This window comes from Alosa pseudoharengus, unplaced genomic scaffold (genome assembly GCF_046254945.1).
Source record: "Alosa pseudoharengus isolate Yale_2024_CS ecotype anadromous, Long Island Sound unplaced genomic scaffold, YU_APseudo_1.1 YU_APseudo_1.1_scf_7, whole genome shotgun sequence".
Lineage (NCBI taxonomy): Eukaryota > Metazoa > Chordata > Actinopteri > Clupeiformes > Clupeidae > Alosa > Alosa pseudoharengus.
This window is the reverse complement of record NW_027468859.1, coordinates 18,825,767-18,853,751: the sequence shown is the minus strand read 5'-3', so window position 1 is coordinate 18,853,751 and position 27,985 is coordinate 18,825,767. Positions and strand designations below refer to the sequence as shown.

General features: G+C 41.9%; 1 long non-coding RNA gene across 2 annotated transcripts; it reads left to right on the top strand.

Annotated features, from left to right (window-relative positions):
- Positions 1–227: 227 nt before the first annotated feature.
- Positions 228–4,615, top strand: LOC143110064 (uncharacterized). Of its 2 annotated transcripts, XR_012984037.1 has the most exons (4): positions 228–1,449; positions 3,035–3,093; positions 3,661–3,750; positions 4,059–4,615. It is a non-coding gene; the product is annotated as an uncharacterized LOC143110064 (long non-coding RNA). The 2 variants fall into 2 exon arrangements; XR_012984036.1 differs by lacking the exon at positions 228–1,449 and having other exon boundaries at positions 2,411–3,093.
- The last annotated feature ends 23,370 nt before the right edge of the window (positions 4,616–27,985 follow it).

Below are 27,985 nucleotides of genomic sequence, written 5' to 3'. Positions count from 1 at the left end.
TGACCTCTCCCTGTGCAGAACACCAAGGCAGTGCTCCTCTGAACTACAACAAATGAAAACAGACACTCCCCATGTCAGAGGGATTTGTTTCATTATGCCACTGGCTTTCAGCAGACCAGTAGGTTAAGCTTGTTGTTGTGGAACGTGTGGAGTCCCTTGGACACAGCTGTTGACCCCCCATCTCATATCGGTGCGTGAGGCTGGCATGAATAAATGTAAACGTACACTGTATTCCCCAACAGTGTTGTAAACTCAATAAAATTGCTGAGCTGTACTCAAAGCTGCCATATTGTTCAGGCACCACAAAAGTTTTAAGTTCACTCGACTAGTTTCCCAGTTATTGATTATTTTGACAAGATTAACTCTTAGTATATGAGTAGAACTGACCCCCAAACTCATTTTTTTCAAGAGTGGATTGAAATTACGTCTGACGTAATAAAGACGTGCAACTTCATTGGTTAGGTTCATATCAACATGGCAAATAACCTAATAACCTACACAAACCAACATAAACCAATAAAAAAAATCAGAAATCCCAATGAATGGTGAATTAACTAGTCTACGATCGATTGTGGCAGTTAGTAGGGGTGTGACTTTCGAAACTGACGTCTCGAATCAGTGTCGAGGCTTCGAAGCACAAGTGTTTCGAAACGTGGTTCAAAACAGCCATATCATGTGACCACTGCTTCGAAACATCGTTCAAAATCCCCATATCATGTGACCAAAGTTAAGTGAACCTTCGGTACGTTTCACCGGTGTCGGCAGGCGTGCCAGCGCGTTCAATTAACAGTGTAGCTTTCTATTAAGCAATAACCATGATGGTGTAGTGGTTAGTGAGGGTGTTTTTTGCACGGTAGACCAGGCTGCTCAAATGTGGTTCGATCCCCGTTTGATTTGTAAGGTATTGTTTCAGATCGTAGGCCTATCTGTTTATGTTTTCTTACTTCACCATTAACCACACAGTTTCAACTAAACTCTCAAAAATCGAGAGTTTTTATAAGAAGAAAGTGATTTAGAGAACACATAGTTGCAGCAATAAGATTCTCTTTATTGTGACTTCATGTGGTCTCCCATCCAGTAATTGACCAAGGGTATGCTGCTTAGCTTTTCACAAAGACTGAACACAGGTAACACAGCGAGCCACGAACTTTAAAGACTACATTTCCAATACGAAGTATTTGACAGATTTGTTTCACCCTAAACAGCTCTAAGGTGTCGGAATTGTTTCAAAGCTTCGGAACAATTCGGCACAATTGCTTGGAACGTTTCAGTGTTTCATAAAGGCTCGCTTTGCCCATCCCTAGCAGTTAGTAAATTGATACACTTTGACATCGTAGGCCTAAGACTAATTGTTTGCAAGGACTGCTGCGCACCCGGATGTAGGCAGGCAAGCTGCAAGCAATCAATGAGATGATCCATCAATCATCATCAGACTGCTACTACACAAAGGTAAGAACGCGCCTAAATGGAGGTGTAGCCTACTTTGTTTATTTATTTGTGTAGCCTACCGTCTTCCAGCGGGCAGACCTCAGCTAAAGTGTAGGCTATGTAAGAGAGACCTTTTGCGGGCTAGCTGCATGTTTTATAGCGAGTTAACTAAAGTTTGTTGTCTGAGCTGTCAGCCAGCCAGCCAGCCTGTTGTTGCACTACTTTAGTGGAAACTGGACAGACAAACAGTATGGTTTAGCATTACCAAAGATCCTTTTATCAACCGTTTCTGGTGTGGCCTACTTTGGCCGCGCAGGTTAGACACCAAAGCAACGTTTCATAAGTTGGAAATAAAACACATGACACGCACAAACAGGCAGCGCACTTTTAAACATTTTATTAGTAGCATAAGGTGCCATAAGCTATATGGTTTGCATTAGCTGCTAGATGTAATGCAAAGTAACACTGCAGGGTAATTCTTCAACTATGATACTTTTCTTGTCCTTGGAAGAAATAAGAAAAACTAAAACATATTTAGGCTACTTTGGTTTTTGGTGGTGGAAATGGCATTGCCCTAAAAACACAGTTTATTTGCTTCATAGTAGGCCTACTAAAGAATCTAGTAGAAAAAAACATCATAATAACATAACATTTGGCAGGGACGCATTTTTTTTTAAAAATCTTAATGCTTTTAAATCTTAAATTTGTCTATGTATGTCATGTCATCTCCACCACACTTTGTCATTTCCAAGCACAACACATATTTTAAGTTAAACATGTAAAAATAATACAACATACAACATTTCTGGAAAATTAATAAATTGAATATTTTGGCTGATATGTGTAATATTTAATAAAATACATTTGGAACAGTAGATGTTTTTTTTGCTTGAAAACACACGTTTTGTTGTGTTTTGGAAACATGTGATTGGGCAGTTGTGGCCTACTGGTTAGGGCTTCGGACTTGTAACCGGAGGGTAGGAACGGCTGAAGTGCCCTTGAGCAAGGCACCTAACCCCTCACTGCTCCCCGAGCGTGGCTGTAGCAGGCAGCTCACTGCATTGGGATTAGTGTGTGCTTCACCTCAGTGTGTGTTCACTGTGTACTGAGTGTGTTTCACTAATTCACGGATTGGGATAAATGCAAAGACCAAATTTCCCTCACGGGATCAAAAGAGTATATATACTTACTTATACTGGAAATGACAGTTAGACTTTTGGAATAAAATGTCAAAAATATATATTATTCAAGTGAAATCTTTACAGCCACTATTAGGGCAAGTTTCTAGAAAGAGTAGATAATTAAACCATGCAAAAAGATTTTTACTGAAAGATGTTACATTTTCTGAAAATTACCAGGTCAAAGAGCGCCATAGTTGAAGAATAACCCTGCAATAGCATATGTCTTATATTAACGTCAATTCCAGTTTTGTTAACACGGATAGGAAGCCAAGTTGTAGCTCCGAACTTAATGACAATAGCCTAAGCATGATCAATGGCAACATCCGACTCTGATAGGCCTGCCTATACAGAAGAAGAAGAGACTGTCTGACTGACTTTTGTTCATAAAAGTGAAATAATACTGTTCATAATATTTTTCCCCTCAGGACCAGATGGCTGTGTGACATGTTTTCAGTTCTGTGCAAGGAACCACCATCACACCATGGTAAGTGATAACTTATTTGTCCTCCATTTACTAGTGTCACAATGTAGCCAACGTGTAGCCTATATTATTATAAGTTATAGGGATATTTTGTAAGCATTTATTTATGAGAATGAGAATAGCCTAGCCTAATGTTATCCCTTTGCATCTCTCCACAGGGATACACAAAGGCTAGGGTTGAGTGATGTTTTTGTATCAAAGAAGGGGTGACACCTTAGACTTATTTTATGTGGCATTTTCAAAATGTGTTGGCTATGCAGGTCATGTGACGCCTCTTCCGAGACACAGGCTCAGTTACTTAGTTAAATCACAGTCAGTTTTCAAGGGTCAGCCCATTACCATGCATACACCACTCATGCATTTGCTCATTCCAGTCTATTAATGCACTGAACATTCATCTCTCACGATTTCATAGAAAGACAGAGCAGGAGGTTGCATATCAGGAGCGTGAAGGAGTTAATCTTGTATTTACATGTCACCTGTACTATAGTCTTATTTAATATATGCATAGGATTAATATTCTGCTGATTTGTGTCTTCCACTTTGGCCAAAATCCCTCTGTCTTTCTAGGAAGACGTCAATGTCAACAGCAGAAGGAAAATTACTCTGCAGGCCCTTCCCATCTTCCTGTGGGAAGATGGATTTTTTAAGACCTGGAATGTAAGTTTTTGATTAAATAGTGTGTCCTTTTTCACTCTCTTCTTTTTTTACTTTGTCTTCTCTATATATCTCTATTTCTATTCAGCCCTCTCTGATACTACCTTGCAGCCAAAAGACAACAACCACAACCATCTTCCTAGCCACCAGAATAGCAAATAAATCATACTACAGTAATTCACCAAGAATGTCATATTTGGGAATTTTACATTAACTTTTCATTCACTGGTATTTCATATTATATTAAATACACACGTAGTGTTTTTCATTGACTACTCTACTCATTAACTAATTACTGTCATGTTCTTCAGGCAGAAGAAATTGACCTGCCAGACTTCTCAGCTATTCTCACTGTCTCGGGTGATACAGACTCCCTTGTGAAGTTTGGTCCTGCTATCCATTCTATAGTTCTTGACGGAGATATTGTTGTGTGTGATATAGCAGAGTTGACAGAGACATAATTTGGCTATTTGGCTTAATTTATGCACTTCATCTCGATTATCCAAAGCAATTGTCCTACACATTTAATTTCATTCAAAAAAATATAATGGGTTTGGAAGACCTGAAGCGGTTACCTCCTAGACTGCTGCTTAGCCTTAAAAATAAATTGCTGATGATGGATGAGTAAGCATTCTGTTTTCCAAATGTCATGGTTGATATTGCCAGCATGTTAATACTCAAGCAAGCAATGGAGCTTTTTCGCTTTTATTTATGTTGGCCTATTATTTTGTTATTTGAGTATTATTACCTTTGTTGAAGTGGTAAAAGTTTGTTATTTCTTTGATGTTCTGTATTAACCGCATTGCTGGGGATGTTGTTCTGTTAGAATTCTAATGGAATTCTTAAATAAATGGAATCTGCATTGAAATTGTCTTTTGAGTAGTTTTTTATTTGAATCATACAAATAAAATATTTTTGATTTTGAGGTAAATAGTAAACCTAAACAGTCAAAAAATGTGTTTCAATAGAGTGAAGTCGACTTAAAAATATAAGAGACTGAAGTGACAATGTTTAGGTTTGAGAAACTGAATGAGTCATGGTGATAACATGAATATATTATTAGGAGTGATAACTTAAAAAAATCAACTCCATTTCCAGTGTCAATTTTGTTAGTTTTAACAATGGTTTCAAAATTATCAGGTTCATTGAACTTATCAACAATTTAAGTAGCGATTACTTAAAATGTTTGTTTGTCAAATTATTATGTTTCAGTTCATCAACTTCCTAAAAAAATGAGTGTGAATAACTTCTAGTTTAGAGTAGTAATTACTTAAAATGTTTGTTTGTTGAAATTATTTGTTTTAATGTTGTTCATTTTCTCAAAGATTTGGAGTCTTAAGAGCTTGTCTGACTAATGTAACAATAACTTAAAATATCTATTTCTCACATTATTCTTTTTAATTTTATCCTTGTCCTTAAAGATTTTGAGCATTAAAAAAAGTCTCATTTTAAGTAGAAATTACTTAAAATATTTTTTAACATAGCTAAATATTTTGAGGTAATCAGTTTCATCAAATATTTTGAGTTCATTGAACCTGTTGGGGTTTACAGTGTATTATACACAGAAAAGTAGAGACTCGTTACTTCACAATCATTTGTAATTGCTGTGCCACCGTCCTTCTGAGCATTCATAGAGGCTTTGCTCTTAGTTTGTGTAGTTTTTTTGAAGCCTATAGGAAATATGAATTAAAGATACATTTATTTACATTTATGCATTTAGCAGACGCTTTTATCCAAAGCAACTTTTAATTACATTATAAGGGCCTTTGTCCCCAAAGCAACTTGGAGTTAAGTGCCTTGCTTAAGGGCACAACGGGTGAAACTGGGACTTGAACCCTCAACTTTTCAGGCTATTGCATGCTAGCCCAGCTCCTTAGCCACTATGCTGCCATCACTGCCGGTGCTTTTTCATAACTTATGACATTGTGTTGCAATAAGCTCCCGGATACCTCAAGGCAGATTGACTTTTGATGATTTAAATTCAATCTGAGCAGTAAGTAGGCCTACATCTAAAAATTGTCTTCTGTGGCATTTTTGTACTGGTGAAGTAAGTGCACGTAAGGCTCTGAGAATGTGCTGTCTAGTGCCACAGTTTGCCAAGGCAGTTTCTTTTTCCCTTTTGAGCACGTCCATGAACAAAGCTTAGCTCTCAACTCTTTTTGATACCTGAATCTAGTGAAGCCTTGCCATTTTGAAGGATCAAACTTCACATATTTATCTTCTGAGAGACTGCCTTTGGTCATCCATGGTGCTGAGCCTGATCCCTGCCTTGTAGATAGCTGAAATTCAGAGACTAAGATACCATAAGGGAAGCCCTTTTCAGCAGCAGCCAAGAAAGGATTTTACAGAGAAGAGTAAAAAGACCAAATGTATTGCTTAGGTAACTCCAGTTGAATTGCAGATGTTCAACTGGCACCACACAAAATTTCCAAAGTGGATTTACCTGAAATTCTATTCCACGCCTTATCTAAAACAGCAAAGATTACCTGATCACAAGCTTTGCTAATGCTCCAGCGTTTGAAGTTGAATGTTATCGCGGAAGCGCATTGTGGTAATGAGAGTGGGGAAATGCATGGCTGCCATCTTGGGGGGAAAGGGCAAGCAAACATTAACTCCATGACTGATTCACATCACTGTAGAGCTGCTGTGTGGGGACCCTGTAATGGGTCTATCTCGGTCACAGTTCCCTAGAAATGGTTGTTCCCCTCTCTAGGCCACATGGTTCATTATATTACAGTAAAGCACTGACTTCAGGGATAGCTTACTTAAAGATCACAGGTTGTGCTTACAAAGCAGCATTTTGTTAATGGTTAACTTTGCGATACCTTCTTTTTACATTCAATAATTAGAATATTTTTTAACTGTGTGAATCTTTTAGTGCAATTCACAATGAGCTCTAGAAAATATTAACAGTGTTATTTTTAACATAATTTCATAGACCAAGGTTGTTGTTGTTGTTGTTCAGTGAAGGCCCAAGGTATCGTAAAATGAAGAGGATGCTCCCACACTCTGAGTATTTTTCATATTTAGTCGATTGGATAACAGTAAGATATGACGATGAAGCATGAAAACAGGTAAGCTACCAAATATTGCAGACTGGATTCACATTTCTCTTCAGTGTGTTCATAATATCAGAGGTTGTTTGTGGAAACTGTATGCATCTACGACAATTTTCTTAAAATTAACTGATCTCTTTCTCTCTCTCTTTCTCTCTCTCTCTCAGCAATGGTGTATTTCTTCAGCTATCCTGACCTTTGAGGATCCGTGGAAGGTTGTGACATTTGTGTGACTTAAGTCTGAATTCTGGGACATGGCTAGATTATTAAACATAGCTAGCGAACCTAATCTTCTAAAAACAAGCTAAAACTCAACAACCTTTTGACATAATCCGACAGAGACCCAGGAGTTAAGAATGCATGGAACCTGGGGAGCTCTGGACTGAATAACGAAGCTTATTTGGTCCGAGATCAAATGGGTGATACTACTCTTGAAGTCTTAAGAGCTGGGAGCGTTATATTTTCTTGTGCTGAAGGGGAGAGGCTGTGTTATAATTCATTTTGTACATTTTAAGAAAAAAGAAAAAAAAAATACTTAGATATTGGATACACCAAATGTACCTGCTTCTGTCCTGCCATGTTAGGGAATGAATCTTGTTTTGGCACAGTAGATAAGATAAGGTAGATAACACACACTTTCTAATTTCACTGCATTTCATCAAAGACAAAATCAGTCTGTGTTGAACTGAATAAAACATTGACTGTGATACTACGGTGAACTAGCAATGGGGCACCAAAACTGAGCAGAGATACCACTTGTAATGCTCGCAGTTATGTCTGAAGTATTCTTTTTAAGTTCAACATGTTTTTTTTCCTATTTTAAATATCTTTTACATGTATCATAGCACTTAGAAGAGTTATTCATAACTGCATATCTGTTCAACATCGTTGCAGTGACACTTCAGGAAACTGTTGGTCAGGACAAGCTGAAGATTTATTCGTCCCAGGATGGGAAGGAGCAGAAGAGAGAAGGACAGAGTGACATATGGATGAAGGTGAATGGCCAAGGGCCGTATTTGGCCCGGAGGACTCAAGGGCATCGTGGTGGTGTTTTTGCAGGAACATCAGACATTTATCTCAGTAGAGCGGCATGTTTCCTCATGTTAGTGTTCTGTTTATATGGCGGACATCTGAGGCATCGTGATGTAACTCTGTTCTCACCCAACTTTGACTCCCTCCTCACTGCTCTGTCTGACGCACGTCAAGTCAGTTGTAGGCGGTTCAATTACACACACACATACACAAACACCACATATTCTCTCTCTCTCTTTCTCTCTCTCTCTCTCTCTCTCTCACACACACACTCTATCTCTCTTTCTCTCTCTCACACACACACACTCTCCTTTTCTCTCTCTCTCACACACACACACTCTCTCTAGCTCTCTTTCTCTCTCACACTCTCTCTCTTTTTCACACACACACACACACAATTGCCTGTTCATGCATGCTTCTTCGTGTACCAATAGGGTGAGTGTTAAGCCTGTCTCCCCCTTAAGAGTTCTTTGCTGGTTTACCTCCTGTGAATTTTCTTACTCCAGTATATGATCTCTAGGTCCTGACCTCAGTTGTAATATCGGGAGGGCCATGGCTTGGCCTCTCTTCTTAGTCACATTCCCATGAAAAAGTTTACTGAGCCATCGCTAATCTCTCATGCCATAGCCAGTGAACACCAGTGAAACCTGGCACATCTCAGAACCTGACCTTAAAGCAAAGGAAAGTGTAGATAGGGTACTGCATTTGAGTTTGGCCAATGCATTCGGATGTGAAACTCCTCCATTTTTAAACAATGGGTCTGTACCTACAATAATCCAAACATCTGATCCACAGAAACAAACTGTGACAAGATGCGTACAGTATAAAGCAGGCAGGCAGGTGTACACTGCAAAACTACATTTTGTTATGGTGCAGCTAAAATAAATCAGCTAATGTAAGATTTAGATTAGATTAGATTCAACTTTATTGTCATTGTGCAGAGTACAGAGACAACAAAATGCAGTTTGCAGAAATGCAAAAAAGCTGAAAAGTGCAATGTGATATACAAAGTATAGAAAGGTGGTGCCATAAAAAACAGTACAAGATATATTGTGGTGTAGACAGTAGTATACAGTTAAGAAAGTGGTATGGTTTACAATCATATAAATTAGCCTAAATATAAATACAAATATATGCAGTATATTACAGTATATTACAAATATATTAGCAGTAGCCTTGAATAGATATGGATATGCAGTAAGCACAGTGTATGAACAACATGTACAGATATGTGCAGTGTAGAAGTAGTAACATTATAAGAAAAATAATATAGATATATGCAATGTATTACAGTTTTTCTCGATCGCTTTGATGCTTGTGTCAACTCAGGCATCACGTTTTCAAAACAGTTAACACCCATGTCTGAACAAAAGCACTCTGGCCAAAATGACACATTTTGCTTGCAAAAGGCTGTTACTCTCTCAAAACACTTAAAACATGCAACAAAAGCAATTTTTGCCTTCAAACAACACATCCTGTTGTCAAATCACTGTTTGATTTCAATCAATCATTACACACTGGACAACAAAATGCAAAATATAGTTCTCAAAATGAGCATTTTTGCTATGTCTGTTCCATTTCCTTTTCATTTTTCTGGTATCAGAAAAAACTGTGAAAATACAAAATGTACTGAATAAAAAATAATTGTATTCATTCCTCCCAAGATGTCACATTGACATGTAAGACCTGCAGTAAGCACCTAGACAAGACAAATTTCATTGAACTACAACTTGTAATTTTTCATCGAAAAAGACTTACAGTCTTCACCAAATAGGCAATACAGTACTTTCTCTAAATGTGCCTTAGATCCATACTTGCAGCAACACAGAACAGACATGGCATCTCTGATGGATAATGAATGATTGCTGATTGAAGAATTTCACACAGGTGTATCAGAGATTCAGACTTGTGCAAGGAATCTCTACCATCTGGGAAAGATGTTTTCCTTTTGTTTAGCACGGGTAAACCAATAGAGTTCGGGATTTTTGAATGACAATTGTGTTAACTGTTTTGCAAAAGGGTATGAGAACTGTGTGAACCCAATGAAAATGTGTGAACACATTCGCAAAAGATGACTTCTGTGCAAAGAAAGTGTTCATGGATCCCAGTTTCCTTAAGCAGGTCAAAGCATTCGAGAAAAACTGTAACTGTTTTGCAAAAGGGTGTGAGAAATGTGTGAACCTGATGAAAATGTGTGAATACATTGGCAAGAGATGACTTTTACATTACATTACATTTAGCAACCACTTCTTGACCTCTGCTGTGCAAAGAAGGTGTTCATGAATACCAAGTGGATCCCAGTTTCTTTAAGCAGGTCAAAGCAATTGAGAAAAACTGTAACAGTAATATTCTAAAAAAAAACTGAATAAATATGGATATTCAAGAACAAATATGGATATTCAGAAAAAATATGGGTATTCAGAATAAATATGGATGGCTAAGAGCATTATTCATTGACAATATTTTCACTGTTGGTATGAAATATACAGTTCTCTCAATATTTCCTGTACAAAATTACTTTTGTCTAATTTCAAGCTCAAATTCCCCTCTCAGGAGATGAGATTAGTCGACCAAAAAATACTGTAGCGTTCCAGAGGTGTTGCCGTGGAAACACCAGAATCGGCCAACGCAACGGGTCAGTTCCTCTTGGACAGGTGATGTGTGCCACCAGCCGCGAAGGGTCACAGAGGCACTGCCACACCAAGTCTTCACCTCTTAACTTCACACACACACACACACACAGAGAGACAGACACACACCGGATTTACTCACAGGCTCTCTCACCCCTGGGGAGAGGATTCTATAGCTCAGTGAAAGTTCATTGTGAAAGGTTGAGTTTGACCTGACAGCTGTAGCTATGTGTTCTCTCTGGACTTTTAACATGTACTCCCTCTCTCTCTGTCTCTCTCTCTCTGTCTCTCTCTCTCTGTCTCTCTCTCAATTCAATTCAAATATTTGAATTGCCAAAGCGTTCACAGGAGTAATAATAATTACAAAAAAGTAAACAAACAAACATATACAAACATTACAAACATTTACACTTCATCAATAGACTGTGTGTGTGTGTGTGCGTGTCTCTGTCTCTCTCTCTGTCTCTCTCTCTTCTTTCTCTCTCTCTGTCTCTCTCTCCTGAATGTGAGGGCAAAATGAGGTAAAGAAGTAAGAGGTAAAAAGACCATATCCGCACACACAGAACAAGGAGGGGCACTACAGATGTGGACTTGAGAGTGGCTTTTGTGCACTACAATTATTTGGAAACACTTTGAACCCTCAGAGACCAAACTGACGCAGAGTTTGACGAACGTCGAGCCTGGAAACGCATTTCAAATTGCCCTTGAATTCTTTAGCCTGGCACAAAATAAAGCTGAAAGCAAAAATAAGACACACAGCTTTACACAACTCTGTTTTGAGGAAACATGAGCCTGAATTCCAGTGAGGATTCTTCGTGCTGATCTTTTGTTTGTCTAATTTAAAACTACCCCTCACGGCCGGCACTCAAAGGAGAGAGAGAGGGGAGGGCCAGGGTGGAGAAAACGGTTGGTGTCTCATTCTGAGAACAATAATAGGAAGCACCCCTGTGCATGTGTCCATTCAGACACACACACACACACACAGTCAGGTCTCCACACATACGCGCTCCAAGTCAGGTTTCCTCACATAATGTGCCTGGGAATGGTGAGGCTAGAGGAAGCAAATTAACTCGGCTATCCTTCCCGGCAGTTAGTTCTCATAGAGCCTGTATTGATCCCAGCATGTCCGTCACGGCCAAGGTGATGCAAGATTCCCAGGCTCTGGCGATCCAGTTTACAAAAAAAAAAACACTCCCTTTGGGAATTCTGCGAAAGGAATATAGTGACGACCAAAGGTGTGATAGAGTAAATCACAGCCAGATGACATACCTGCTGCTCCCAAAACAAAAAAAAATTCCCTGTCTGTGAAGTCTGGAGACACATAGAGAGCGGTGGCCTGTTTATGTAAGGGAGTAGCCATGCTTCGCAGTCCATAATACTGCAAACATGGGTATTCGATAGCATGGCCATGTTTGCGTTCCGGAGCCTGCGTGGTGCATCTGTGCTTATCTGCGCCTCTCACCTGTCTCCGTGGGCTGAGTTGCGCCGACACGCGAGATACTGGCGCCAGCGTGAGACCCAGCTGGCCTGGCGGGGGACGCAGAACCATACGGCGTGAGGATGTGCTTGAACTCGGATCAGGTTTTGTTTTATTACACAACAGTCGAAGAGGGCCTAGTTTTTCTTTTCTTCTTCTGCGGAACACCCACAACCGCTTTGTTTTTTCGTCCCCAAAAGACCACCGCTCAGAAAGTGGACGCTTCAGTGTGGCTCTGAGCTAATCTTTCAAGACAGCTGTTGGGAAATCAGCGTTGATTTTGGCACATCATTAGTCTTATTGACAAGGTTTATTCCTCCATCCTACAAACTATTTCTTGGGTTACCACATGGCTCAATATGACATACCTTAAAACTGAAGGATGACTTGAGGTAGTCAAGGATGACTTATGACTGTGTTATTTGCCAGTTTTCTGGTTGAGGGATTCAAAAAACACAACGTTGTTAATGAAAATCCAACATTTAATACACACAAGTACAGTGGAAATATTGAGTGCCGAATGTAGAGTGTGCTGCTACTAGCAATTTTTTAGCTGTGGTAAATGTAGTTAATAATCATGCAATAAACAATGTGCTGATGTTTTCCATGTCTGCCCACTCACATGTAAGATTAATGTTATATGGTCCTGACTCATATTGGCACAACAGACGTGCTATATCTCAGTACCATAGAGGTCATAGAAATATGGTTGACAGGCTTAATTTATGACGGTCTTGGTAGTAGGGGTCGATCAACTTACCCTCTTTTAATTGGTACAAGCTGGCACCTAATATTTAACCTATCTGCAGAGTTCACTGTGTTTCCAGAACCAAACCGACTATCCAACAGAAGCGGCCGCCCACCCTCCCACTGCTGTGCTCCTCCTAACCTCAGGGCTCGGTCTTTGTGCTTGAGCCGGGCTGAACAGCGGAGCTTAGAGGGTTCAGAGGGTTCACCCTTCCCTCTGCGAGACCCATCCAGTAGGTGCAGTGTTGTCTAGGCCCCTCTGTGTGTACATACGCAGGCTGGTTGCGGAGCGCTGCTCCTCGCTGGAGCCAGGAGCAACAGTTGGGGGTGTGGGGGTATTCAGAATTCAGGTTGACTTTATTCGACAAATGTACAGAGTGCACAGGCATTTGACTTGGCGATGCAGCACATAATGAAAAGGAAGTTAAAAGATGGAAATAACAGTTAGGTCAAGTTAAAAAAAAGGTCCCACACAGTAAATAATGCATAAGACAATACAAATAAACAATAAATAAGAATAAGAACACAATAAGACAAACAGAGGACAGCAACATCACTAGGGGGGAAGCGGGCAGGCATGAGGGCGTACGTACGTGTGTGTGTGTGTGTGTGTTTGGGGGTGTAGGGGGTCTTTTTACCGCTGGCATGTCCCCGAGAGTGGAGTGAAGCGGTGGCTGTTCCCATGGCGCGGCTGTGTTTAGCCTCCACCAGAGGTGTCCCGATTGTTTACTCACAAACATGTGCTGACAAATAGACGCAGCTCTGGACACAATTATGTGTGGTTTGTAACATTTTATTGTAAACAGCCTCTCCCCCATGCTTTTTAAGTGTGTGCGTGTATGTGTTGGAGAGAGAGAGAGAGAGAGGGCTGGCCCCTGCTATTATGTACACTATATTATGTGTGTGAGAGTGTGTGTGTGTGTGTGTGGGGGGGGGGGGGGGGGGGGGGTGGCATGTGCAGAACAGAAAAAAGCAAACACACAAACAGAAAACTTTTACCAAGAAAAAAATGGAGACTGTCTCTTTTTCACATTACTGCTGCATGAGACATTGAACATGCTGCGTGCTGAATGCATATCATCCTAAAGAAATAGAAACTAGATAGATAGTCAGGTGCTAAAAGGTGGAATTAAAAAACATTAAATGAGAAAACAGTTAAAAGGGTTGCACTGATGTTAACACAGTCCTGTAATTCTGGCTTGTACTTTGCTTCAAGTGAGATGTTTTTCCAGCAGCGTCTTTGCAAAACTTCCAAACCCCAAATCCTAACTTTCTGAGTCCCTTTAATGAAGTAATTCACCACAACATTTACTCACACCCGAGCACGTTTGTGCACCGTAAACTAAAATAGCTGGATGAGAAGTTCAGTCTGACCCTGGACTCAGCCCTTACGCAACCGAGTATAGTCGCAGTGGGCCTTCTCTGTCATCCTGTGCTCTCATTACCCCTTAGCAGGGGTGGACTGGGGTGGGTGGCTTTTGGTGCAAGGCATTCTCATTTCATTCTCATTTCCATTTCTCATTTTCTTCTCTCTCTCTCTCTCTCTCTCTTTCTCTCGGCAGTCTGAGGGGATTTGCGAGTGTGAGGCGCAGGTGTCATGGTTCCTCGGACTGCGTGGTACCATTGTGAGGCGAACAATGGCGCGGAGAGCTTGGGAACGGCCGCTGGGCTTTGTTCTCTCCCATTGTTCATTCCCAGGATGTCCTTCGGGGAAAAATTACAAGAAGGTCAGGCGGACGACACACTGTATTACCGCTGGCGAGAAAGCCGAAAGATCCACAAGGGCGAAGGGGGGCAGCACATGGAGGGGAGGAAGGGAAGGAAAGTGAATGGAGGATGAACTGAAATACGACACTATAATCTAATGTTCTTGGAAAAGGTTTAATTTGTCTCGCTGAGGCGCACGCTGACGTTTGTAAGAGTTAGTGTGTGCGTGTTTATGTATGTCTGTGTGTGTGAAAGACTCATGATTGCCTCTCCTAATACACACAACAAACAGGGTGGTGTGTAGGGGGGTAATTCGCCTCCTCAGCTCATCAACCATCAGCCCCTTCGTGTGAAAAGCTACTCTCAGGCCCTCTGAGCGGCTCTGAATGAGACAGGTATTTAGCTGCTGTATGTGTGTGTTTGTGTGTGTGTGTGTGTGTGTGTGTGTACAGGGCCCTGGCCGAAGCAGAAGCCAAAGCAGTACCAGATTAAAACAACAAAGCCCTCCTCTCACTGCAGCAGCAGTGCAGTCAGTCGTACGGAGGATGGACCATCCACTGTCTGGGCCTGGCCACAAATGACTAAGGCCGGTATTAGGCTGGCGGACAGGCGGGCAGACGCGGGCGGTGGGAGACGTGTTATTACAGTGATGTTCAAGTCCCGAGGCTAGACGTGCCATTTAAAGACCACGGCTCTGCTCGCTGCTGCTTTGATTATTATTAAAGTATGTTGGTTTTGTTGTTTGGATTTTCTATATAAGGCTTTACGTCTAGATTCCACAGTGTTAAATGCTCTGCTACTCAGTGATTTAGAGTCAATTTGAGGATATCAGATTTTGATAATGAAATTATGGGGAGTATTGGTGGACAGAGAAAAATGTTTCAATTTGAGTTGAAATTCAGTAGAAAGGAAACTTGTGTTTTGTGTTGAAAGTGTTGCAGTATTTTCAATAAAACAGTATTCTTTGCAACCAGTTCAAATGAGGTAATTTCCTCGAGGTGCACAACCTGTTACTGAGCCCTGGTGGCACCTTGATAACTTGCACTGAGGATATCTGGGCTGAAGTTCAGCCCTTATCGAAGGCAAGATCCCCCACCCCACCCCCAACTGCTGTCAGCCAGGGCTCCCTCTCTCAGGAAGACCCAGCACTACTCAGCTCTACTCAAACATCTGTAACCCCCCCCCCACACACACACACACACACACACACACACACCGCAGCCTCCACCACCCCGCTTTTGTTCTCTGCAAATGACGCCTTGTAACAGTCACAGCGACTAATAATAAGGAATGAGGGGCTTGCACCCCATCGCCTGACTGCCTAGTTGTAGCAGGGAGCCGGGAAAAGGCCATTACAACAAGATGTGACCCGTAGCCATGCTTACAGCTCTTGAACTAAGGCGTGCAGGACCACATCAAAAAGCAAGCTAGCGATGTCCCCCATTATACAGCCGAGCGATAAGGCTCCCTCAGGCAGACCCCCAGTCTCCCTGGTGCAGGCCAGGGAACTCTCATGTGGGAGACTGGGAGAAAGGTCGTCACCTTGCATTACAGTGGCATTTACATCTGCGCTCGATAATAGCCCATATGCCAGACTTCCAGACTACGTGGTTAATGTCCAAGTATGCGTCCTCTGGTTAAGCTTCATGAACCACTTTGGTTTGGGTTATGAAAAGTCGTAGATGTCCAACAAATGCACCACAGGGTGACATCAATGTTTACATCTGATCTACATGTATCCACAAGTTCAAAATGGCGTTGCATTCTGCAGTGAATATTTCTCTGCTGCTATGTCATGCACTGTGTAATTAATGCTTCCTTTGATACCGACAATGAGCTTTTATAGATATGTTTATAACTCATCTGTATAATTTGGCTCATAGTTCAAAAACATATCAACATATGTGGAGAAGTGTATGCTATTAATTATTACTGTAAGTAGGGCACTTAAGTAGGGCAGCTGTGGTCTATGAGAAAGTTGTAAATGTTGCTCCAAAATACAACATTGCATTCAAGTGTCAGTACACGCAGCTGGTGGCAAAGGAGGGCCTGTGAACAGCTCCACCCCCCAAACACACACACACACACACACACACACACACACACACACACACACACACTTATAAAGGAAATGAGTGGAGCAGCAGTAAGCCATTGTTTGTGTCTGGCTGTCCGAAGAAATGACACAGTGTCAGCAGATGTGGGTGGCCCTGGAAGTGCTTCCCATCTGATCCACTGTCAACAGCAGCCCAGCGCACACCTACTATTAGCACCCAGTCTGCTATCCAGCTAGCTTATCTGAGACCACTAGTTAGCGCCTCTGGCACGATCACTGTCATTATGAACTCTGTGTAAACAATAATCTGCAAAACTTCATGATTTTGCTTTTTTTTTTCTCTCTCTGCTGTCTGTGAGAAGAGATACATTACATGGTACACATGGTCATCACTCCTTAAATTAAATGACTACTTGGTTGTTGTTTATTTTAAAACTCTGTGGATTAACCCCCTGTGCTTCTGTCTGATTCGAGAGCGCCGTGAGCGATGAATAATTCAATGAGCGTGAGGCATCCTGGCCTTTGCTAAAAATGGCAAATTCAAAGCACATGGATCAATTCCAAGCCTAAATACTTAAATGGGGCTTTGCGACGTTTACCGTATTATAAGATAGAATTATGGAGCACCAGATCCTCGCACCACAAATAACATTTTCAGGGGCAGGCATGAACACGCAGGCAGAGGCGGACGCACACTCAAAGCCCTCCGGCAACACAAGGCCCTCCTTTCATACGGGCAAATGTGATTATGGAGTGGCTATTACAAAAAAAGAGACAAAAAAAATCTTGAATGATCGGCTTCGCCAGTGGCAAAACCAATGGAGACAACCACCGGATTTAAAAAAGGATGTCTTCAGCCCTTTCTTTCCTGCCAATCCCTCTCACCATCAACATGTTATGTAAAGCGATCAGGGATGATGAGATGAAATTAAGATTGTGCTTTATTCTTTTCTTACTTGAAAGCCTTCATCTTGTGTGTGATGCAGACAATTTAGTCTTATCTTACTGGTGTCAAGTGATAATTCACGCCAAGGAAAAAACTAAATAAGAGACTCACATATTATTGACTCAGCTTTTCTGAAAGAAAACCTGGGCTGTGTACCATTTTGGTCATCCAAAAAAGCCAATTTGTACTTTTTAAAAACCATGTGAACTCTTCCAGTGCCTCGTTCAGAGTCCTGGGGAAAGACCACAAAATTGGGGCTGGTTAGTTCTGATTTAGTGCTGACTTCTCCACTTCTCCCTCATGCTAAACTGCATCACAGAGAAATCTCCTTACAGGGCACCAAGGTCAAACGTGATTCATGACCTTCAAAATGTGCTACCTCTGCAGCTTTAATGCAAATTGGATGGTAAGGGAGAATGCCTGCTTGTGCAGTTCTGCTTATGTTTTATTACTCATCAAATAGACCCTACTTATGATTTGTGTTATTGCATTTTTGTGCTATTCATTTTCTGTTCTTTTAAATGAAGGCGATAAGAACAAGCCTGTAATCTCACTCTGGTGTAAGGTATACACCTCACTCAGAAACATGGTGAGATATTTATACCTTGATTTCCAAATCTCCAAACATCTCCAAACATTTTGATGAACCACTTAAATGTTTTCACAATTTGCCCTCCCCTTTCCTCTGTATAGATAACCCTAAAGGTGACCTCTAGGTGACCTCAGCAGGGTGGGAAATTACCTGCCTGCTCAGCAATATGCCATTTTCTCTGGCAGTAAAAGTGAGGATGTCACTCCTTCTGAAGACATGTTGACAGATCCCTTAAAATGACTGCATTACTTGCATAACTGCAGTTTTGGAGGAAATATTTGCAGTTCGTATGCAGGAAATGCAGTATTTTGGACATGAAATACTACTGTACTGCACTGTACCGTAATTTCCCAACTATTAGCCGCGGTTTTTACATTGATTTTGCTAAATTTCTTCAGCTATGAGGTTAATACACGGGAGCAGTTAATATGGTATTAATATGACTGTACTGTAGTATAACTGCACACTTTGAAAAAACTACAGTATACATGTTGCCTGAGTCTACTGTATGTGTCACAGGTAACATAAGGTTTGGACTCAGGGTTCCACTGCTGGTTTGAAACATGGAGTGATGTGTGAAAATGACCATCCCCTGGGGTCATTAAAGACTCTATCTATCCATTTGGAAATGTGGCCTTCAGTTGGGTATGTTTTCAAGACAGTGTATTCATTGTTATTATGACCGCCGCGCAGCGAAGCAGCGGTCATATAGGTTTAGTCAGATTTTTTTTTTTTTTTTTTTTCTTTTTCGCATGCCCAAATTTCTGTCAATGATTCCCGGGACACTGAAAGACCGGGGTACACGAAACTTGGTGGGCATGTAACCCCACATGGATAGCATGGAACCATCGTTTTTCGTTTTGATCTGTAGCCCCCCCGCTGGACTGGACCCCCGAAAGGAGGGTAGGGCAGACACAGTTTTCTGTGAATATCTCGAAAACCGTAGGGTTTAGGAGGACCATTTTTTTGTATGTTGATCTCAAGGGGCCATGTCAACCCATTCCATTACCACTCATTTCATGTACAGCGCCACCTAGTTAAACACAAAAAAGTAAAAATGAGGTGTTGTAATTGAAGGTATCTGTGACCTAACAAAGTCAAAACTGTACAAAATTGGAAGTGTAGGATCATTATGACACCCTCTGTATGCACGCCAAGTTTCGTGGAATTCCGTTCATGGGGGGCCACACAATAAATTAATTTATGTTACTATACACCAACTGGCCTGTAGGTGGCCGGAGACAGTTTTCTGTGAATATCTCGATAACCGTAGGGCCTAGGAGGTCCACCTTTTTTATGTATGTTGGTCTTAAGGGGGCATGTCAACCCATCCCATTACCACTTATTTTATGTATAGCGCCACCTAGTTAAAAATGAAAAAGCAAAAAATTAGGTGTTTTCATCACAATATCTCTGGCTGACAAGGTCAAAACTGCACGAAATTAAAAGTGTAGGATCATTATGACACCCTCCGAATGCATGCCAAGTTTTGTGTACTTTCGTTCATGGGGGGCCTTACAATAAAATAATTTATGTGTACATTTAGTGACGTACACCAACAAGGATTCCCGGGACACTGAAAGACCGGGGTACACAAAACTTGGTGGGCATGTACCCCCACATGGATAGCATGGAACCGTAATTTTTCGTTTTGATCTGTAGCCCCCCCGCTGGACTGGACCCCCCGAAAGAAGGGTAGGGCAGACACAGTTCTCTGTGAATATCTTGAGAACTGTAGCGCCTACGATGACCATTTTTTCCCGTATGTTTGCCTCCAGGGGTCATGTTAACCCATTTCATGTGCACACATGTGCACAAACAGATACACACACACACACACACACACATACATTCACAGTAATCATACGTATGACACATACTCACACAGTAGACAAATGTACGCTTGCATGCACAGGCACACACACAAGCACGCACACACACACACACACACACACACACACACACACACACACATACATAACATAAACATGTACATGCACACATGCACACAATTCAAGAATTTCTCAGAATTATGAACAGGCAAGATGGAGGTGGGGTTGTATAAAATGAATTTTACATGTGAAATCTATGAACTAATCATGTTTTGTTTTATTGTCTAGCAGATATCAGTGAGAATTGAGTGTGGATAATGCAATTTAGTGAGACAGTTAGAATCATATAGGCCTTTCAGCGTGATTTATTTTTGTGGAAAAAATGTGCTAGACTGGGCGGCGGTCATATTTTGTACCGCTCTGCGGTACATCTAGTTTTGCTTTGTAACTCCTGTGCTCTCCTCTGACTGACTGACTCTCTCTCTCTTTATCTCTCTCTCTGTCTCTCTCTCTCTATCTCTCTCTCTCTCTCTCTCTCTCATACATGTATACGTCTCTCTTTCGCTCTCTCTCTCTCTCCCTCTCTCTCTCATACATGTATACGTCTGCATTTACCTGACCAAAGACCTTCGGAAGTCCCCTCAGTTATTGACTTCAGGATAAGTCAACACAGGATGCCTTTCAAAAAGGGAGTTTTCCTTTACAGTTTTCCATAGTTCAAAACGGGAGGAAATTGAACTCTATAGTGGTCTAATAGCAATGCGAAAGGGAGGATGCTGTGGTAAGTCTCTGGTGGCAACTGGACAGACGGTTTGACGTGAATCTCAGGCCCTGCGGTGAATTGCCCGCAACGCCCACGCAATAAATCTGTCAGTCACTCGCTGTGGATCAGATGGAAACAACGTTGTTCTGGTTTTCGACCTGAGCGAAAAAACGGCTTCCAAACTGATTCTCAAAACATCCTTAAAACATGGAACCAAAGCAAGCGAGAAATTCCTGCGCTGCGTCCAAAAAGTCTTCCCGTCCCTTGGGTTTTCCGTCTGTGGGAGAGCAAAGATATCACTCACTTTGGTCAGGCAAAAGTATGTGCAACGTGTGACAGCTTGCAAATCAAAACTGGCCACAGCCACGACTCAGACTTAGTCAGTAGACACATGAATACCACCTATATGCACAATCCAAATGCAGTGTTATTGTTTTTGGTGTTTTATTGATGTTTGCTGTGCAAACATTGAACTAATTTTAAGTGATTGTTCAGTGAAAAATGAAATCTAAGATTCTGATGAAGCTGAAAATGACCCCTGGGCGAATCATAGTGCAGACCAGCCTAAACCCAAGCCAGCCCAGATCAACAGCCCGAAGCCCATTAACGAAGTTTTGAAAAAAAAATGAAAAAGAAAAATGAAAACAATCATTTTTAAAAAATCCTGAGTCAACATGATAACACTGAGCTTCCTGACTTTCCGTCAGCATGAGGGTGGTATCCATCTACCAGCTACATAATCGAGGGGTGGGTCCAGCTACATTGATCATTTGAGTCAGAACACATTTGTCCATATCGTACCCTATCAGTAGCATAAGCTTTCATCTTCTTTGTTAGAATTTTTAATCCGTCAACTTAAAATATTGTGTTTTCATGAGACTAAAATCTCTGTAATGGTTTACTTGGGCATTCGATCAACTCAAAACAATTATCTGCCTCAACAATGCCTCATGAGCAAATCTTCTGATCGCATATGTACTGTGCTTACTGGGAGACCGAGACTGCCTTTTTGGCACGAGCGTTTGGTGAAGTACTGTTTCCGTGTTGTCGTAATTGTAAAAGCAATGTGTCACTGAGCTTTTGTCTGACTTGGGGGGCGTCGTAATGGGATTTCTGAGGTCATGACGCCGAATAATTGCATTAGTATTTGGTGCGATGCAACTTTCACTGTCACTGACTGACCAGCCCAACACCACCAACTTGGAGAAAGGCTAGTACACTGCACACATTATTAGATTGATGTCATATATTTGAGAGCGGTAAACACAATTAAGTTGTAATTCGATGAAGATTCTTATCAGCGAGGAGGGCCACATCTTCACCCCTAATGTATCCCGATGTTTGTCCATGTGACATTCCTTGCACTTAATCAAATCTCCGGGAGGCCTTGAGAGGAACATCACCACACACACACACACACACATGGACACACACACACACACACACACACATTCACGCACACACACTCGCACACACACACATACACACATACACATACACATACATACACATACAAACACACACACTCTCACACACACACACACACACATGCACACACATACACCCCCCTACCCACACACACACACACACACTGGTCCCCTAAAAGAAATCCATGAGAACCACAGAGGGGTTAGAACACAACTTGGGTTACATAAGAAATGTGAAAGATGAATGGGGTGCAGCTGAAGTGCTCTTGTGCCTCTGATCCAAAACAGGCCAAATACCGGTATGTTTAGGTAGCTACTGTTCTGTGTTGAAAGTGTAAACTCTTGCCTCAAACATGGATACCACACTTGAAGGAAGATACATCTATAAATCTAGTTTGCTGGGATCCCTTCTGCTTTTTCCAGGAATGAAAATCTTTTTTTTGGCCTTTCCCTGTGTGAGGTCACAGCTTTGTCTGGACGTTTCGTGGCTCAAGGACACCAGACGTGGCAGTGGTGACACGTGTGTGACAGTGTGTGGCAGTGTGACACGTGTTTGTATGTGTGTGTGTGTGTGTGTGTGTGTGTGTGTGTGTGTGTGATGATCCATTCCAGCCCATGCCTTGTGCTTCAGAACTAGTATGTGTGTGTTTGTGTGTGTGTGTGTGTGTGTGTGTGTGTGTATGTGTGTGATTGTGTGTGTGTGTGTGTGTGTGTGTGTGTGTGTGTGTGTGTGTGTGTCAGGGAAAAAAGGCGAAGTGGCTGAGGGTTTAGAGAATGCCAGAAAGTGTGGCACTGCAATGGACCTGACTTCACTTCCAACTCACCACTGAGTGACCAAACGCATCCCACGGGCTGTCCACACCCTCTAACTAGACACAAACACACAGACACAGACACACACACACACACACACACACACACACACAAACACATATACAAGCACACGTACATACACACACACACACACACACACACAAACACGTACACACACACATACACACACACACCACACACACACACACGCGCGCGCACACACACACACACACACACACACACACACACACACACACACACACACACACGTACACACACACAAATATGCATACTGTACATGTCAGTTAGTCATACCAGTTTTATAAAGAGTTTAAAAAGAACAGAAAATGAGGAATTACCAAAATCAATATTCTTAATGATATAAGACAGCATCATTTTAAATCACTGACATGGAACACAATAATTGAATTCTCTAAATGCAACCCATCCATCCAAAACCAACATCACTGAAACTCTATGATTGATATGACAGTGCATGTTTTGTGTATAAAACTGAAATACAAACCCAATTTAGCCTTTGTTGTAGTTGTTCACTAAAACGGGAAATAACTCTGGGATAGTTGATATTCTGCCCTGGCTACATCCAGATCATCAGAAGAACAGGATCCGTAATGAAAAACAAAACATTCAGATGGAGCTTTTTTTTAGCACACACGGACAGCCACTATTGTACATAATGTTTGCTGTTGCTCATATTCATTTGTGTATATTGTAATGTAGAAGTACATTCACATTCAAGGTCACACTCACTCTCTCTCACACACACACACACACACACACACACACACACACACATAAATACAGTACACACACACACAAAGGGTCTTCCTCGACTGCATCTATTTCCGGTGGGACAGGATGCTGGCCTTTGTGCACAGTGACCCAGGGAAAGTGAGGGGTCAAACATAAACCCTTATTTTGGTGATGGCTCCAAAACGTGTTTACACTTTTAAAACATCTGGGGTCAAAATAGAGCACATTCTAAACATGTTTTTCCTCATCCTTTTCTCCCCTCCAAAAAATTTGGTCGCCACTCTGTCTGTGTTACTGAAGCCTCTAAGATGCAATTAAAATATTTCACACACCCACTGTAGCTTCAAATGAAAGGGATAAAACTTTCAAATGAAAAAGAAAAAAGAAACAAGTTCGTCACCGAAAAAAAAGTGCCACTTCGCCAAATCGCCTATCAAGACCTCCCATAACAAAAAAAGTTGGCTCTTCTTTTGGATGGACTACTTACTCATGCTGACCCTTTTTTATGACAGTGTGGCTCTGGTCTACACAAAAAGTTTAAAATCCTCAGATCTGAATATATGACCCTGAGAAAAGAACGTGCCATAGCAGTGGTCAGAAGAGTCAGGCTACGTCCACTTCCCCCCTCATTTTACTGCGTGGGTTGAAAGGCCACTTCAGCATTCACGAGCACAGAAATAAATAAACAGAAAAATCCTTTTTCATGACAAACTTTTCTGCAGCCCAGGCAGCTGGAAACCACAGACGGTGGACAGAGCCCAGGAAATGTCAGCAGGCCCCCGCCATACGCAAGCCTTCAGCGGGGTGAGGAGAGCAACTTTGTCTGAAACGGAGAGAGCGAGAGAGCGCAATTGACCACTGCGGCCTCCAGCGCCGCGTCGGGCGCTCTAAATCTCAACGACGGGGTGTTGCGGTCTGCCAGCCGGCCGACGCTCCCCCAGAGATGTGCCCCTCAGAGAACGGAAAAAGGAAAAAAGAGGCTGAATCTTGACTGGACACAAGTTTGCGCCGAGTCATCCTTCACACATGCATACAAAGCAGCTGACACAGGGAAGGAGAGGAGTTTGCGCCGAGTCATCCTTCACACATGCATACACAACAGCTGACTCCGGGAAGGATCTAGAAAGATCATCAGAGGGGGAAAAAAGGATGGGGGGGGGGGTTAAAAGTGACGGATTGCAGTGTGCAGTTTGGATGCAGTGTAATGGACCGTGTTTCCTTTCAGCTGGCCGGAGGGGATGTGTTTGATTGTGAGGGTAAGTGAAAAACGTCACGTTCTCCCATGACGTTTGGGGGGAGGGAGGATGGGGGGCGGAGACGGTGTTTGCCCTGGCGGCCGAGTGAAACTGTTACGAGGTGGTGGAGTGGTGTGAGCGTGTCGGTGGGGGAACACGCGCATCGCCACTTCAGCGCTGTCGTGGCCTTTCACACACTGGATGTGAAACTGGGCCCTGCGTACGTGTCGACAAGCTGTAATCACAGATCTAAATGAAATCACTACCACACACACACACACCCACACATACTCACACACACACACACACACACACACACAGCTGGTGATGGTTTTGATTATTTCGATTGATTTTAGCTCTTTTTTTCATTTTCCGCAATGACTGCAATGCTGGTTTTCAATCATATGCTGTGTGACAGCTTTTAATTATCAGCAATTTAATTAGCAACTACATATTAGTACCAGTAAACCCAGAGTCAGACAACCCACACACACACACTCACGCACACACGCACACCCTCACCCATTGTTTAATCAACTAATCATCATCTGAGTCACACTAGACAGTAAGAGGAAGCACTTTAATTACTTGATACAAGTTATTAATGAACAGCGCATGGGGCATTATGGGAACTGAAATCTATTTTAGACATTCAAGCCAATTGACCATGTGTGAGTAAGAGTGACTCGTGTTGTAGTGCCCACATTTACTAGGCCTATTCACAATATTGAAAGGGGAGATAAAACAAAGTTCATCAAGATAAATGAATTACTAATTTTGGGTATAGGACCCAAAAAACGGTTTGTATTGGGTTTTTAAAGTAATTTACTGTATTTAATTCTATTTCTTTTTTAGTTTTTTTTTTTTTTTTATTCTTTAGGCTACATTTATATTTTCAAAATAACAAGGTTTTTCATGTCAGATTATTTACAGCCGCCTAACATATTGGTGATGAACCCTGGTCGGTAGGGCCCCCTAGGAACTTTTGCTTAGGGCCCCGACAGAATCTAGAATCGCCTCTGTGTGTGTGAGAGTGTGTGTGTGAGAGAGAGAGAAAGAGAGAGAGAGAGAGAGAGAGAGAGAGAGAGAGAGAGAGAGAGAGAGATTGTTTCCTCTCCCTAGATTTTTATTTGCTAAACTTTTTACACCTATGAGTCATTCATGATGAGAACACCGATAAAAGTGAGCTGGAACCTCTACCCACTCCATGTTGCCTCCTGTAAAATGTTTGATCGTTCTTAAGCATTTCTTGCTCATCACCAGTTGGACACTGCAGGACATTACAATCTGTTCTTCATGCTAAAAGTTCTGAAAGTTTCTATAATCATCTTTTCTGTTAGGCCTTAATTTATGTGAGCTTTCATCCAAATGTGCAAAGATTGGGTTTACTGGCTTACATTAGTGGCCATTATATTTTTACATAATGATGATGATTATTATATTATTGGCTTAGATTGGTACATTACAATATTATTGTTATTATTATTGTTGTTATTACTATTGGACATTATTGTCAACATAAGTGGAGGACATCTGGTGTGGAGCGAGATATAGCCTCAATAGATTGGCCCAAGGGATTGTGGATCATGCACTGGGCTGTGCTAGCAATGTTCTTCATGTTACGAGGGGTTTTTGGGATGAGGGTGGAGTTGGAGGGGCGGGACTTGAGTTGGTGCTGTCTGTCCGCAGGACTGACCCCGGCTCGTCTTCCTGTTGATGTCCTGCCGTCGCCCGCGTTCCCACGTTGACACAAATACACATGGCCGTCGCAACTTCCTGACTGGAAGTGGCGAACAATGACGGACACGGACATCAAGACATGGGAGAGGGTTTGCCTCTCTGAGAACATGGCGTCACACCTTGGACATCGCCCCCACCCCCCACCTGATCGTTAGCACAGCCGTAGCGACCAACCGTGGTCAGACGGCTCCAGGAGAACATCCCGGTGTCGGTGGAGATGTTTTCCTACCTCCAGGGTGTGGAGGCCGTTGAATCACTGCATTCACACCAAACTCAAGCCAAGTAGCACAAGCGTGGGAGTCTCACTATCTCATCGATTCCCTGGTAGTTATTCACTGTGGAGGTAATCTAGGACCTCATCGGAAGTGGATTTCAAGCAACCCACTGACTTCAGATCTGAATTGGACCTGTACTGTTGTATGGGTTGCTTTCTTGTGTTTCATGACTCATGGCTGTGTATGCCAGCATGATGGACACATGATTGTTGTTCTTCTCTGTCATTGGGTGAAGGAAAAAACTCATTCAGGTGACTTTGAAACACACGAAACAGAAAAAAAACACAAAGCCTCCTTTAACACTCTGCGTTTTCCAGTATTTGCTTTCAATGTGAAAAGTCTCTCTCACTTATTCACCATTATGTCTCCCATCTCTATCATTGCTCCTAAGCACTGGCGTTGTGCAGGGCTTCAGTGGAACCCTCGTTGCACAAGCACCTCCACAGCAGGATTAAAACAAGAAAGGAGAGCGAGGCAAGCCGGTACGGAATGTTGGAAATTGAATGTTCTAAAGAATATCTATCTATAAGGCTCTGGGTTCACTGAATTTTTTAATTCAACATGGAATTTTAGAACCTTACATTCTTGTGGATCAGAATCTTCTGTTAGAATGTTCAAAACTCCCCTGTTGAAGGGTTAAAGAGGTACACTGGAGCTTGGGCAGACACTACGCTTTCTCCTGAGCAATTAACTGTTGGATGGTTTGCCAAGATAAGCAGGCTGGCAGTTGATTGGTTGTTTATGGTGGTGGCAGTCTCGTTGCTTTCCCTCATTCCTGTGCCCGCTCACACAACAACCCCCCTCCACACACACACACACACACACACACACACACACACACACACACACACCACACACCACACACACACACACACACAAACACAGAGGAAAAGGGTCTGCAGGGAAACTATTAATGGAGTGTAGGGTATTACGTAAGACAGAACTAATACGTAGTAATTCAAACAATACTTCTGGGAGATAAGTTGTTTTTAAGATGAAGTATAAGATAAATAAGATTGATGCTGAAGTAATAACAAAAATAATCAAAACAATGATTTTGTATACATTTCAAAGCAATCACTTTATTTTGAAACATATATTGCAGTTTGGCTTAACAGAACTGAATAGACCTACAG